General features: G+C 34.1%; 1 pseudogene; it reads right to left on the bottom strand.

Annotated features, from left to right (window-relative positions):
* Positions 1-9,689: 9,689 nt before the first annotated feature.
* Positions 9,690-9,789, bottom strand: LOC122124732 (annotated as a pseudogene).
* Positions 9,790-10,514: the final 725 nt, after the last annotated feature.

Raw genomic sequence — 10,514 nt, 5'->3', positions numbered from 1 at the left:
AGACAAATATGTGAGAAATGAGACGAATTGCCATCCGTTTGCAGTTATTAAGTGAGAAAGAATTTTCTAGGTCTTTTAAATTTATCTTAAGATAATGAAGAAACGATTTTGTCACATCATATGAAAATCAGATAAAGATGATATTAAACCAAAGAACAGATTGTACTAAGTTTTGGGATGTTAATGTATTTACCTATTTTGGTTGTGGGTAATTGTGGGGATTTCAACTTGGAGTATTGTTTTTTCTAGGCTGGCGTCATATCAGTGGTTAATTTTAGAATAGGGGTTCACTTTCCACAAGAACATGCACCCGATCTGTCCTTTTAGCCTTCCCATCATCAATGGCATCAGAGTTGTACACCAATTGGTCTAGCTGCCTACCTTGGCTGACCTGGATTCTGCAGTCCTTCCAATCTTAACCTCTAGATAGCGCAAGATGGTTGAAATGATTCAGTCACCCAGCAACACATTGAGAAGGAAGCCCACTAAACTTTTGGCTTGGGTTCTGTTCTCAAGCGTCCTAAGTAGTTAAGATTAGAGATGGGAGCCTTTGGTGCCAAACAGTAACAATATTTTTAAAGCAACTAGACATATATATGAGTTAGGCTTGTGATTACCTCAGGAAAAGAATAAAAGAGCAGTGAAGCATAAAGGACAGTCAGAAATTTAACTAGCTACTCAGAGGCTGAATCAGCTTAGCTAGCTACTCAGGAGGCTGAGATCTGAAGACCACTGTTCAAAGCCAGTCCAATCATGAAAATACATGTGATTATCTCCAAAAAATCAGAATACAGTAATGGCTCGAGTGGTAAAACACTATCCTTGGGCACAGAAGCTTAGGGATAGTGACCAGGCACTATCAAGCTTCAGGAATGATGAATACATGCATGAGCACCTGCACATGTGCATGTGCATACACACGTGTGCGTGAACACACAAACACACCAATGAGTATTTCAATGTGACCTTCTTCATTTTTTATCTTGTTGTATCCTATTGCCATGTATTAGTTCACAAATTAACAAAATCAGTTAAGCAGCTATTTACATCAACTCATCATGTTTCTCTAAAGTCTATTCTCTTTTTGCAAGCCTGCTTTTATTTGACCCAAAAGTAAAGTATTCAGGAGGGCAATTCATCTCCCTCAACTCTGTAGTATTGCATGATTGTTTAGGTTCCTCCTAGCTATATGATTTTGTGAAATTCTGCATCAAACAGCGTATTTCTTTCACGAGAAGGGAAGCCTCTGTCAAACAATTCATAATAGGTTTTTCTCCACCTGGCAAGCATCTGTAGTTTTATTATCTTCATATATTTCATGATCTGTCTGTGTATGCTAAAGACTGCTGTGAAAATAAAAAGACCCTTCTCAGCACTTAGCATTCATATAACATTCATAGGTATGAAGGTGTTTAAATATTATTGAAATTGCTTTGGAATAAATAATGTTGACCTTGACTATCTTGAGAAAGAAGAATTGGTTTCTCAGCACTTAGGTAAGAACGTTAGTGAAAGAAACAAAAGGAAAGTTTGGAACAACTCAACACATACATTCAAATGAAACAAAACAACCCAAGAAAACACAAATTAATTCAGTACTCAAAAACCTGCAAGAAATGCAAAGATTTTAAAAAAATCAGCTATGATAAGCTTTTGAAAATCCTGACTACCTGGGAGTCTACTGTTTTGAGGACAGTGGTTAAAACTTAGACTGGACAGAAAGATCTGTACACAATGCCATGCACCTGTTATTCTAAATTCCAGGAAGAATAACATAAAGTGGACTGAGCCCAAGATCATACACAAGAAGGAAGCCCGATTCTATTTGAAAAATAATCAGACTAATTTAGGGCTGGGGGCATGACAAAATGGTAAGAACACCCATTTAGGAGATACAAGACACTCAATGCAAAATATATTATGGTTATTGAAGAAAAAAGCTATGACTTTAAATAATTGAAATGATTGTAAGATTTGAGTATTTCAGTGGAGAAAAAACCCATGAGAGAGATAGAGTGAACCCATGTTGTGATCCTTTCTACTTAAGCTATAATGTTGTGTGGTACTCCAGACATAACAGAGTTATCTTGCAAATGAGCATGGATGTGCATTTGGGTGATGGAAATACTCTACTTACACAGGTGTAAATCAGATTTTTTGGCTAGATTATAGTTCTTGAACTAAGAGTCTGTGTGATGTCCCTGACCTTTTTCTCTCAAGGCTACCACTCTACTACTTTGAGCCACAGTTCCAATTCTGATTTTCGGTTCGTTGTTTGGAGATAATAGTCTCATGGACTTACTTGCCCAAGATGGCTTCAAATCAGGATCGTCAGATCTCATCCTCCTGAGTAACCAAGATTCCAGGCATAAGCTGTCTATTTTTTAAATAATTTAGTAAATCATACAGTTACAGAAGTTATAAATTATCATTACAACCTGTGTAACAGATGTGTGTGTGTATATATCAATGCATAAAGATAGAAGTATTTTAACGTATCTTTGTATCTACAGTAGATTTATGAAAAATCAACCTTTGTTGTAAAGTAAAATAGAAACAAAAGTTATTAATGAGGAAAACATAGGGAATTGTCACATGTTTCTTGTTTTTGAATGGAATATGAATTGCGAGAATCAGTTTGGGAAAACCATCTTAATTTAACAAAATGGGTAATGGGTATTAATTCCAATCTCTCTATTTGCCCATATTGTGCATCCTCACACATGAGTGTCAAAACCAAACCAAAATTTTTGCTTTTGTATTTAATGCACCTGTTATAATTTAGGGGATTAATGAAGTAATCAAAAAATGATTAAAATAATAGTAAGTGATTCTATGAGTTAGAGCTGAAAATGTTTTTAAATATTATAATAGCTAATTAAATTGAATTTATCTTACTTTTCCTCTATTGTCATGTCTCTCATTCCCAAATTAGAAAAGTACATAGAAGGTTCTCACTAAATTATGTGTACAATCATGAAAAAAATGTATTGCACAGTGTGGTTTTAGCTTATTGAGACCTGTAGGGTGTAGTATGTTTTTGAGGACTTGCAAAAAGTTGTGATGGAGATGAAAGGAGGGATGTGCTTATTCTGGAAAATTGCTTAGAGGATTGCTCCCAGAAAGATAGTGACGAATTCTTCCTAAAGATACAGTAAAATCACTTTCACAACCATGTTCACTGCTGCACTATTTACTGTAGCCAAGTTATGAAAACAGCCCAGATGCCTTATGGTGGAGGAATGGTTGAAGAAAGTGGGGCACATATACACAATTGGATTGCACCCATCCATTATGAAGACTGTTACATAATTTGCAAAGAAATAGATAGATCTAAAAATATGTTAAGTAAATTAAGTCAGAGCCAGACACACAAAGGACCCATGTTCTGTCGTATATTTGGAACATAGGTCTTTATGCAAGTTTACACATTAGTATTGCAGAAGAGTATTTAAAAGGTGTAATTTCTTATAAAATTGAACATTTATTCCAACAAAATGAACACCAAGAAGCTATCATTTGGCAGATATGAGAAAGTCAAAGGGAAGGAATAAAGAGAATTATGGACGAAGAGAGGGAATGTATAATATTCAATGCAGACACTAGAAGAAATGAAAGTGGGGTGAGGTTTGGAAGGATGTGGGAAAGTTATGTAAAGATCCATTGTACTTACAAACTGATTTATTGAATGGAAATTCCTTCGTACGACTATTTAATAAAAATATAACTAAAAACAATGGAATTGCGGCTGGGAAGGTGGCTCAGTGGTAGAGAGCTTGCCTTACATGCCTAAGGCCCTGGGTTCGATCCCTCAGCACCACATAAGCAAAAAGTAAAAAGCCGGAAGTGGCGCTGTGGTTCAAGTGGTAGAGAGCTAGCCTTGAGCTGAAGAGCTAAGGAACAGCTCCCAGGCCCAGCGTTCTGGACCCATGACAGGACCGCCTCCCCCTCCCCCCCAAAAAAAAACAATGGAGACATTTGAATCTTAAACTGTGTTCTCTTAAACCATGAGTCAAAATAATAGTTTCCTTCTCAGAAATTTTCTTTGCAGTTTTTTTCCTCAAAATGACATAAAAGTGACCAACAAAATGAATGTCAATACATCACATTGCATATCCTAAAGAGACACAATATAAAAATCACAGTAAAAATGTTAGAATTCATCACATGATAAAATAACAGGGAGAAAGGATCAAATGCTGATTGTTTTTCCAAGTACGTTACCCATGGTATGTAATTTAATCCTCACAATAATCCCATAAAGTAGAACTACTTCCATTTCTAATTCTGAGATGATGATATTGAAGCTTTCAGAGTTGGAATTACTAGTACAAAATTGCACAAATGGTAATTCTTAGCCTGCGCCCCATTCCCACCTTATCAAATAACTTCATTCTAATTTATGACTAAAATACCAGCACTTAGTCCACTAATTCTAGGAAAATTTCCCAGAATTATTGTCCACATTCTAATGATATTTCACTTTATCTTTGTTAGAAAATAGGAAACTAAGCGGGATGCCGGAGGCTCCACCTGTAACCCTAACTACTCATGAGGCTGAGATCTGAGGAATGCAGTTCAAAGCCAGCCCAGGCAGGATAGTCTGAGAGATTCTTATCTATAATAAACAGCTAGTAAACCAGAAGTGGCACTGTAGCTGAAGTGGTACAGTGATCAACTTGAGCGAAAGAACACAGGGACAGTACCCAAGCCCAGAGTTCAAGCGCCACGACCAACCAAAAAAAAAACCAAAAAACAAAAAGGAAATAAGTAACTGTAATATGAAAACTCCAAGTTCATAATCGACTTATACCTCCCTGGTGAAAGGAACTGCTAAACTATAACATTCTTGATTTCTAGCTCAAAATTTTAGAAATCATATTCTATCCCATGACAACACTGTTTAACACAATCATACTGAAAGAATAACCTCCCCAATTCCTGATGGAAACAGACTGCAGGTCTATAGACCAATCATTTCCACATTGTAGCTCAGATAAGTTGTTTACCATTAGAAGTATTTTGATTACTTTTTATACCCAACATTTTGAGAGAAATGTATTACTTTAAAATGCTATTAAAGCAAGACTGATATAAAAATCACCTTTGACCCCAGATAAATATTTTACCTTTCATATACCCAAAAATGCAGTCTTAACTATCATTAATGTTAGGAACGAGAGGTTAAAAATCATAGACACCAAGACCTAAGCATCAATTAAAGACTCTCCAACTTGTGAATAAAATTGATTTAAAAAGACATCAATACTACTGCACGTTTTTCAAAATTTCTTGTGTTACTGAAGATTCAATCATAAAATATTAACACTTGAAAAGAACTCATTTTCTTGAAAGTAGGACACAAAACACAAGATTAATCCTAATCATTTTCAAATACCTTTATTTTTTCTACAAATTCGCTCTTATAATTATAAAGAGTATGAATCTAACTGAAGTACAGAGCCACAAAGGAAATTATTTAACTGCATCATCTACATTCAAAAAACTGTTACTAGAAAACAAAATTACACTAATAATTAGCTTACCAAATTCACTTTTATTCAATTTCATTTATTTTCATAAAAACTGGGTTTTCATAAAATGATAGATAAAAAAGCCTATATACCCACTTACATCTTCAGATCTTAACAATATTTATTTCAGAAATGTCTTTAGCTCTATAGTCAATGAAATGAAATAATACTGAAATATTCAAAGGCTTTTCAGAAATTGCAAGACTCGCTTTGGATTGTTATGTATATTGGAAAAGATATTCGAAAAGCCTTATTTGTTAAAGTTGTGATAGTTACTCCCACAAAAGAGCCATTAGTGAAGATCCAATTGCATGTACAAAACAACTTCAAATGCATCCACAATCTGGAGGTGACACAGGCTTTTTTTTTTTTGTCTGTTTTTGAAAGGTATATCTAACAAGCATATCCACAATACTGATTTTCAGTCAATATGATGGGATATTCAAACCTAATAAATACAGGGTTGATTATCTTAGTGAGAATAGATATGATGTTACAAAGAAAGTTATTTTCAACAGAAATCTGGAAAGAGTTTATCCACCTTGTGTTTCACGGGAATAACCCGAGAGTAATACCTGTTTGGTCAAATAGGTCAAACTCACTCCATGAGTATATCTTAAAAGTATAACGAATTTAAGAGGTCAAATACATATTTTGTACTGACAGTCATCTTATAGTACTAACTTACTACCTAATTATATCTGCATCTTCTTACCTAACATATAATAAGTTCTGAAATTGGTCTCTTTTATCTAACTTAATGTTGTATATGCTTTGATTATGATGATGTTATTATTTGAAAATAAAATGTACAGAAGAGTGGCTCCACAGAAATGACATGACAAAACACTGATAAATAAAAGCATTGCAACACAGCTCTTTTCAGCCTCACCCTGTCCACATTGGCAAGCAACATTGCAACAGCATACTCACACATATACACATACACACATCTGTGCACATGTACACACATATATATGCATGCTAAATTCAGGGTTTAATACAAAAAAGTACAAATAAAATATTAGTGATTTGGACAAACATTAATTTGCCTTATTACAAAATAATACACAATCCAGTCACCATGGGTGTTACATTTTACTTGCCTCGCCACATGTGACCACTTAATTTATTTTAATTCATTCATTCATTCATTTGTTTTGTGCTAATACTAGCCTTGAATTCAGGACCTGGTTCTGTCCCAGAATTTGTTGTTTTTTTGTTTTAGTTTTCTCAAGCCTAGAATTTTACTGCTTGTCCCACAGCTCCATTTCTAGCTTTTGCTGGTTACTTTCAAATCAGAATCTAATGAATGTTTTATGCTTGGTATGGTTTCAAACCACAATCCTCAGATTTCATCTTTCTGATTAGCTAGGATAAACACATGAGCCACCAGTGTGGCTTCTAGATTTTCCTCTATAGCTATCTAATGCACATACTTAGATAGTAATTTAAAACTTAGAGTATAGAAGCAAGTTGTACAGTGTTGATATTGTCCTGTCAGAAATTTAAGCTAGTAAATTTCTTCTTAAAACCATGAACAAAAATACCATGATATAATATAAGAAAACTCACTATTGAACACATGAGCTTTAAGAGTTTTCTAATAAATCCATTATTTGTTACCCAACATTAGAAAAAAACTGTATAATGCAGTAGTAAAAAAAAGTCTTTTGTAGGAATACTTAATTACCTTGTTTTTAAAGACACCTGTTTTCATCTAAAAAAGTAGGCCTGTCTATTGTCTTCATGTGATTTTGATGGTTGAAGGTGCTTAATGAGAAGTCAAAGTGTATTACTAATCCTTTGCTATCAATTAAATCTCACCTTTTCTTCTTGGAACATATAATGATTAAAGCAATAGTTCATAATCAGCAAGCAATAGTTCAGATTCACACTTCCAGTGCAAGTGGATCACTAGTAATTAATCCTTGATACCATTTTCCACAAAGTTTTGTCCCAGATACAATCGGTCTGCCTTCTCTAGCTGCTTTCCTAGCCTGGACCTATTCCTTCACTCTACAGGAAAAGTGATATTCAACTGATTTCAGTCAGATCTGTTACTAGAATTATCAGGGATTTAGATCCTTGTCTGTAATTTGGTCAAAGCTATGTCTCTTTATGTAGGCTATTAAAAGTGTATTTACTAATTTCAAGTAAATACATAAATTCTATTTCCATCACTTTTAAAAAATAAAATTGTTTTCTCTATAAATTGATCCGAGGCCTGTATTTTGTGGCTAGCTAGGTCATTGCACATCTGTCTCTCTCTTCCTCTCTCCCTTTCATGGTTCTTATAGATAATATGACTGCTCCATAATTATCCTAATTTATTTTCCTTTTATATTTTTGGTTGCATCATTTCACTTTCTGCTCTGCCATTCCCAAAATCATTTACATAGAAGGCATTATTTCATATTTTCTCATTCCTAGAATAAGCTGCACATGAAGACACCACTGGTCCTCATTTCAGTCTGTACCTTTCAATATGGAGGAAAACATTTCCTCTGCTCTCTATCAATTCCCTGCTCTCCAGTTAGAATAATTTCGAATAGTAAAAATGGAAAAAGAGAAAAAAATCATGGTGAAATAACAGATGTAGAAAATTCACTGGATTTTTCTGAGCAGTTCAACCAACGTGAACTATTGGGAATACATGTGTACCTGATTCCCACTGGTACTCAGTGTCTCTGGTTAGGCAATTCTGATGAAGACAAGGAACAAGATAAAAAAGTGAGGAACAGTATCATTTGCAAAAAAAAGTGGAGACGTATTCAAGCAAATTTTTCTGTGGGCTGCTGAAAGTAATTGGCTTACTACAGTGCAGAGACTACTTTCCAAAAAGGCCACTCATGTGAATACTAGGGATGATGATGAGTATACCTCTCTTCATCAGGAATCCTACATGAGTTGGTGGCTCAAGGCAGATATTCATGCAATTACTGTGAATGGCTGGACACCCCTGCTCAGTGCTTATATGTTGAATAATACAAGAGTGGCTTCTTTCTTAGTTCATCACTATGTAGATACCAATGCCAAAACTAAAGTTCTCTTAACCCCCTTGCATCTTGCTGCTTGGAATAGAAATAGCAAAGATATGCTGGATCTCCTTCTATTGAAGCATTATATCAAACAAGGTCTGAAGCACAACTTGAAAGAAACTGCATTTAATATTGCCAAAAGAATAAATACGTATCACTACCTCGTTGAAGTTATGGAAGGCTGTAAAAATTGTTCTCCTAAGTCATAATGGTTTGGTTAAGTTTCTTAATTTTCAAAAATGCCAATCCATCTTTGTGTCTGTACAAAATATTTTCACAATACAGAGCAACGGCAATATCTTACTTTAAAAATTCATGGATTCAATGGTATTCTTCAAGTGAATTGCCTGACTTTGATGTCAAATTGTATTCAAGAGTTGTTTGTATACATCTATAATGATTTCTGCAGAGTTTGTGATTTTTTAAATCAGAAATCATTTTAACTTATCTGTTGAAATGAGTAGTACAGAAACTGAAAATATTTCTGATGCTTGTCTGAAAAAAGTATATTTTAAAATAATCTGTATTTTGTTTGTATAATGTCCATAATCTATTTCATTCTCTCCTAGATATAATTCTTTGAATTCTACATTGTTTTATAATATATAGGTTCATTAATAAATGTGTTATTTCAGATAGCATTCCATATAGAAAAAGTTTAAGATTCCTTTTTTACCTAAGTCCTTATAGTATTTTACTTCTTTGGGATAAAATGACAATGTTATCTACTTTCAAAAGTTTTGTAAAGATTATGCTATATAAAGGCCTTTCTAAGGTGAGGATTTAATACACTGATGTCTAACTAACTTTCAGTTCAATGAATTATATGTGTTGTTACATTTGTATTTTTTTAGTTTTTTATTGTTAAAATACTGTACGGAGGGCTGACAATTACATGGGCAGGATAATGAGTAAATTTCTTATCAAGCATTGTAGTCTCCTCTTTGTTTCCCCTTCCCATCCCTTCCCATCCTCCCTCTGCCCCCCCCACTCAATCCTCCTCACTAGCCCCCTCCCTGCACCAAAGTTCTAAAGTTCATTTTTGACATAATGACTTGTATTTTTGTAATCAATTTTTTAATAACTTTTTTTCATTTCTTACATCTGAAGAATGAAAAATATGGAATACTTCACAAATTTTCATATCATCCTTGTGCAAGTGCCATGATAATCTCTATATTGTTGTAATTTGGGTAAATGTGCTGCTGAAGCATGTAGTATCCTGTAAAGTTAAGTAGTTAATGATGCAATCTTTATACAGGCATATATCCTTAGTTGACTTTTTGTAACCAGGAAACTTTATTGTTACTAAAAATGCTATTGATCTTACTTCTCTAAAATTCTGTGTATATTGGAAAAAACATATTGTTTGGTCGATTGCTCACATTTGCAATTTTTTTGTCAATGACTATTTTAAGTCTTTTTCATTTTAAATTTGATCATACTTTGAAGCCTTTATAGCTAGGTCCAAAGGTGATAGCTTTCAAGTACTTATTTATCAACTGAGTTAGCTTTGTGGAGCTAATGGATTCAAAGCAAGCCTTGCTTAAGAGCTCCTTCTAAACTTCTGCAGATTAAAATTCCTAAATGAGGTCTTACTGGCACAAATGTCTACCTGACCCTTTACTCTTCTTCCATGTAGCAACAGACCAAACAGAATATCTTACCCTGATAGCATAGATTGTCTTACTGGAACAAAACTAATCTTAGTTAAAAAGGATCATAGAGAGATGAACAATTAAGACAGAATCGTTTAGACTAGAAGGTATTTTATCAAAATATAATTGTTTCTTATACCTAATATTTCAAAAGTAGCTAAAGCCAAGAAGGTGAAAAAGTTTTGACATGCATGACTACCTAATGTCCTGGCCATTCTACCATCCAACCAGGCAGGAATTTACACTACTGCCTTTCTTTCACCCAATATTTTCATAGTTAC

The sequence above is a fragment of the Dipodomys spectabilis genome, unplaced genomic scaffold (assembly GCF_019054845.1).
Source record: "Dipodomys spectabilis isolate Male_0828 unplaced genomic scaffold, ASM1905484v1 ptg000242l, whole genome shotgun sequence".
Taxonomy (NCBI): Eukaryota; Metazoa; Chordata; class Mammalia; order Rodentia; family Heteromyidae; genus Dipodomys; species Dipodomys spectabilis.
Note: the sequence above shows the minus strand (reverse complement) of the source record. Positions and strands in the feature narration are given on the sequence as shown.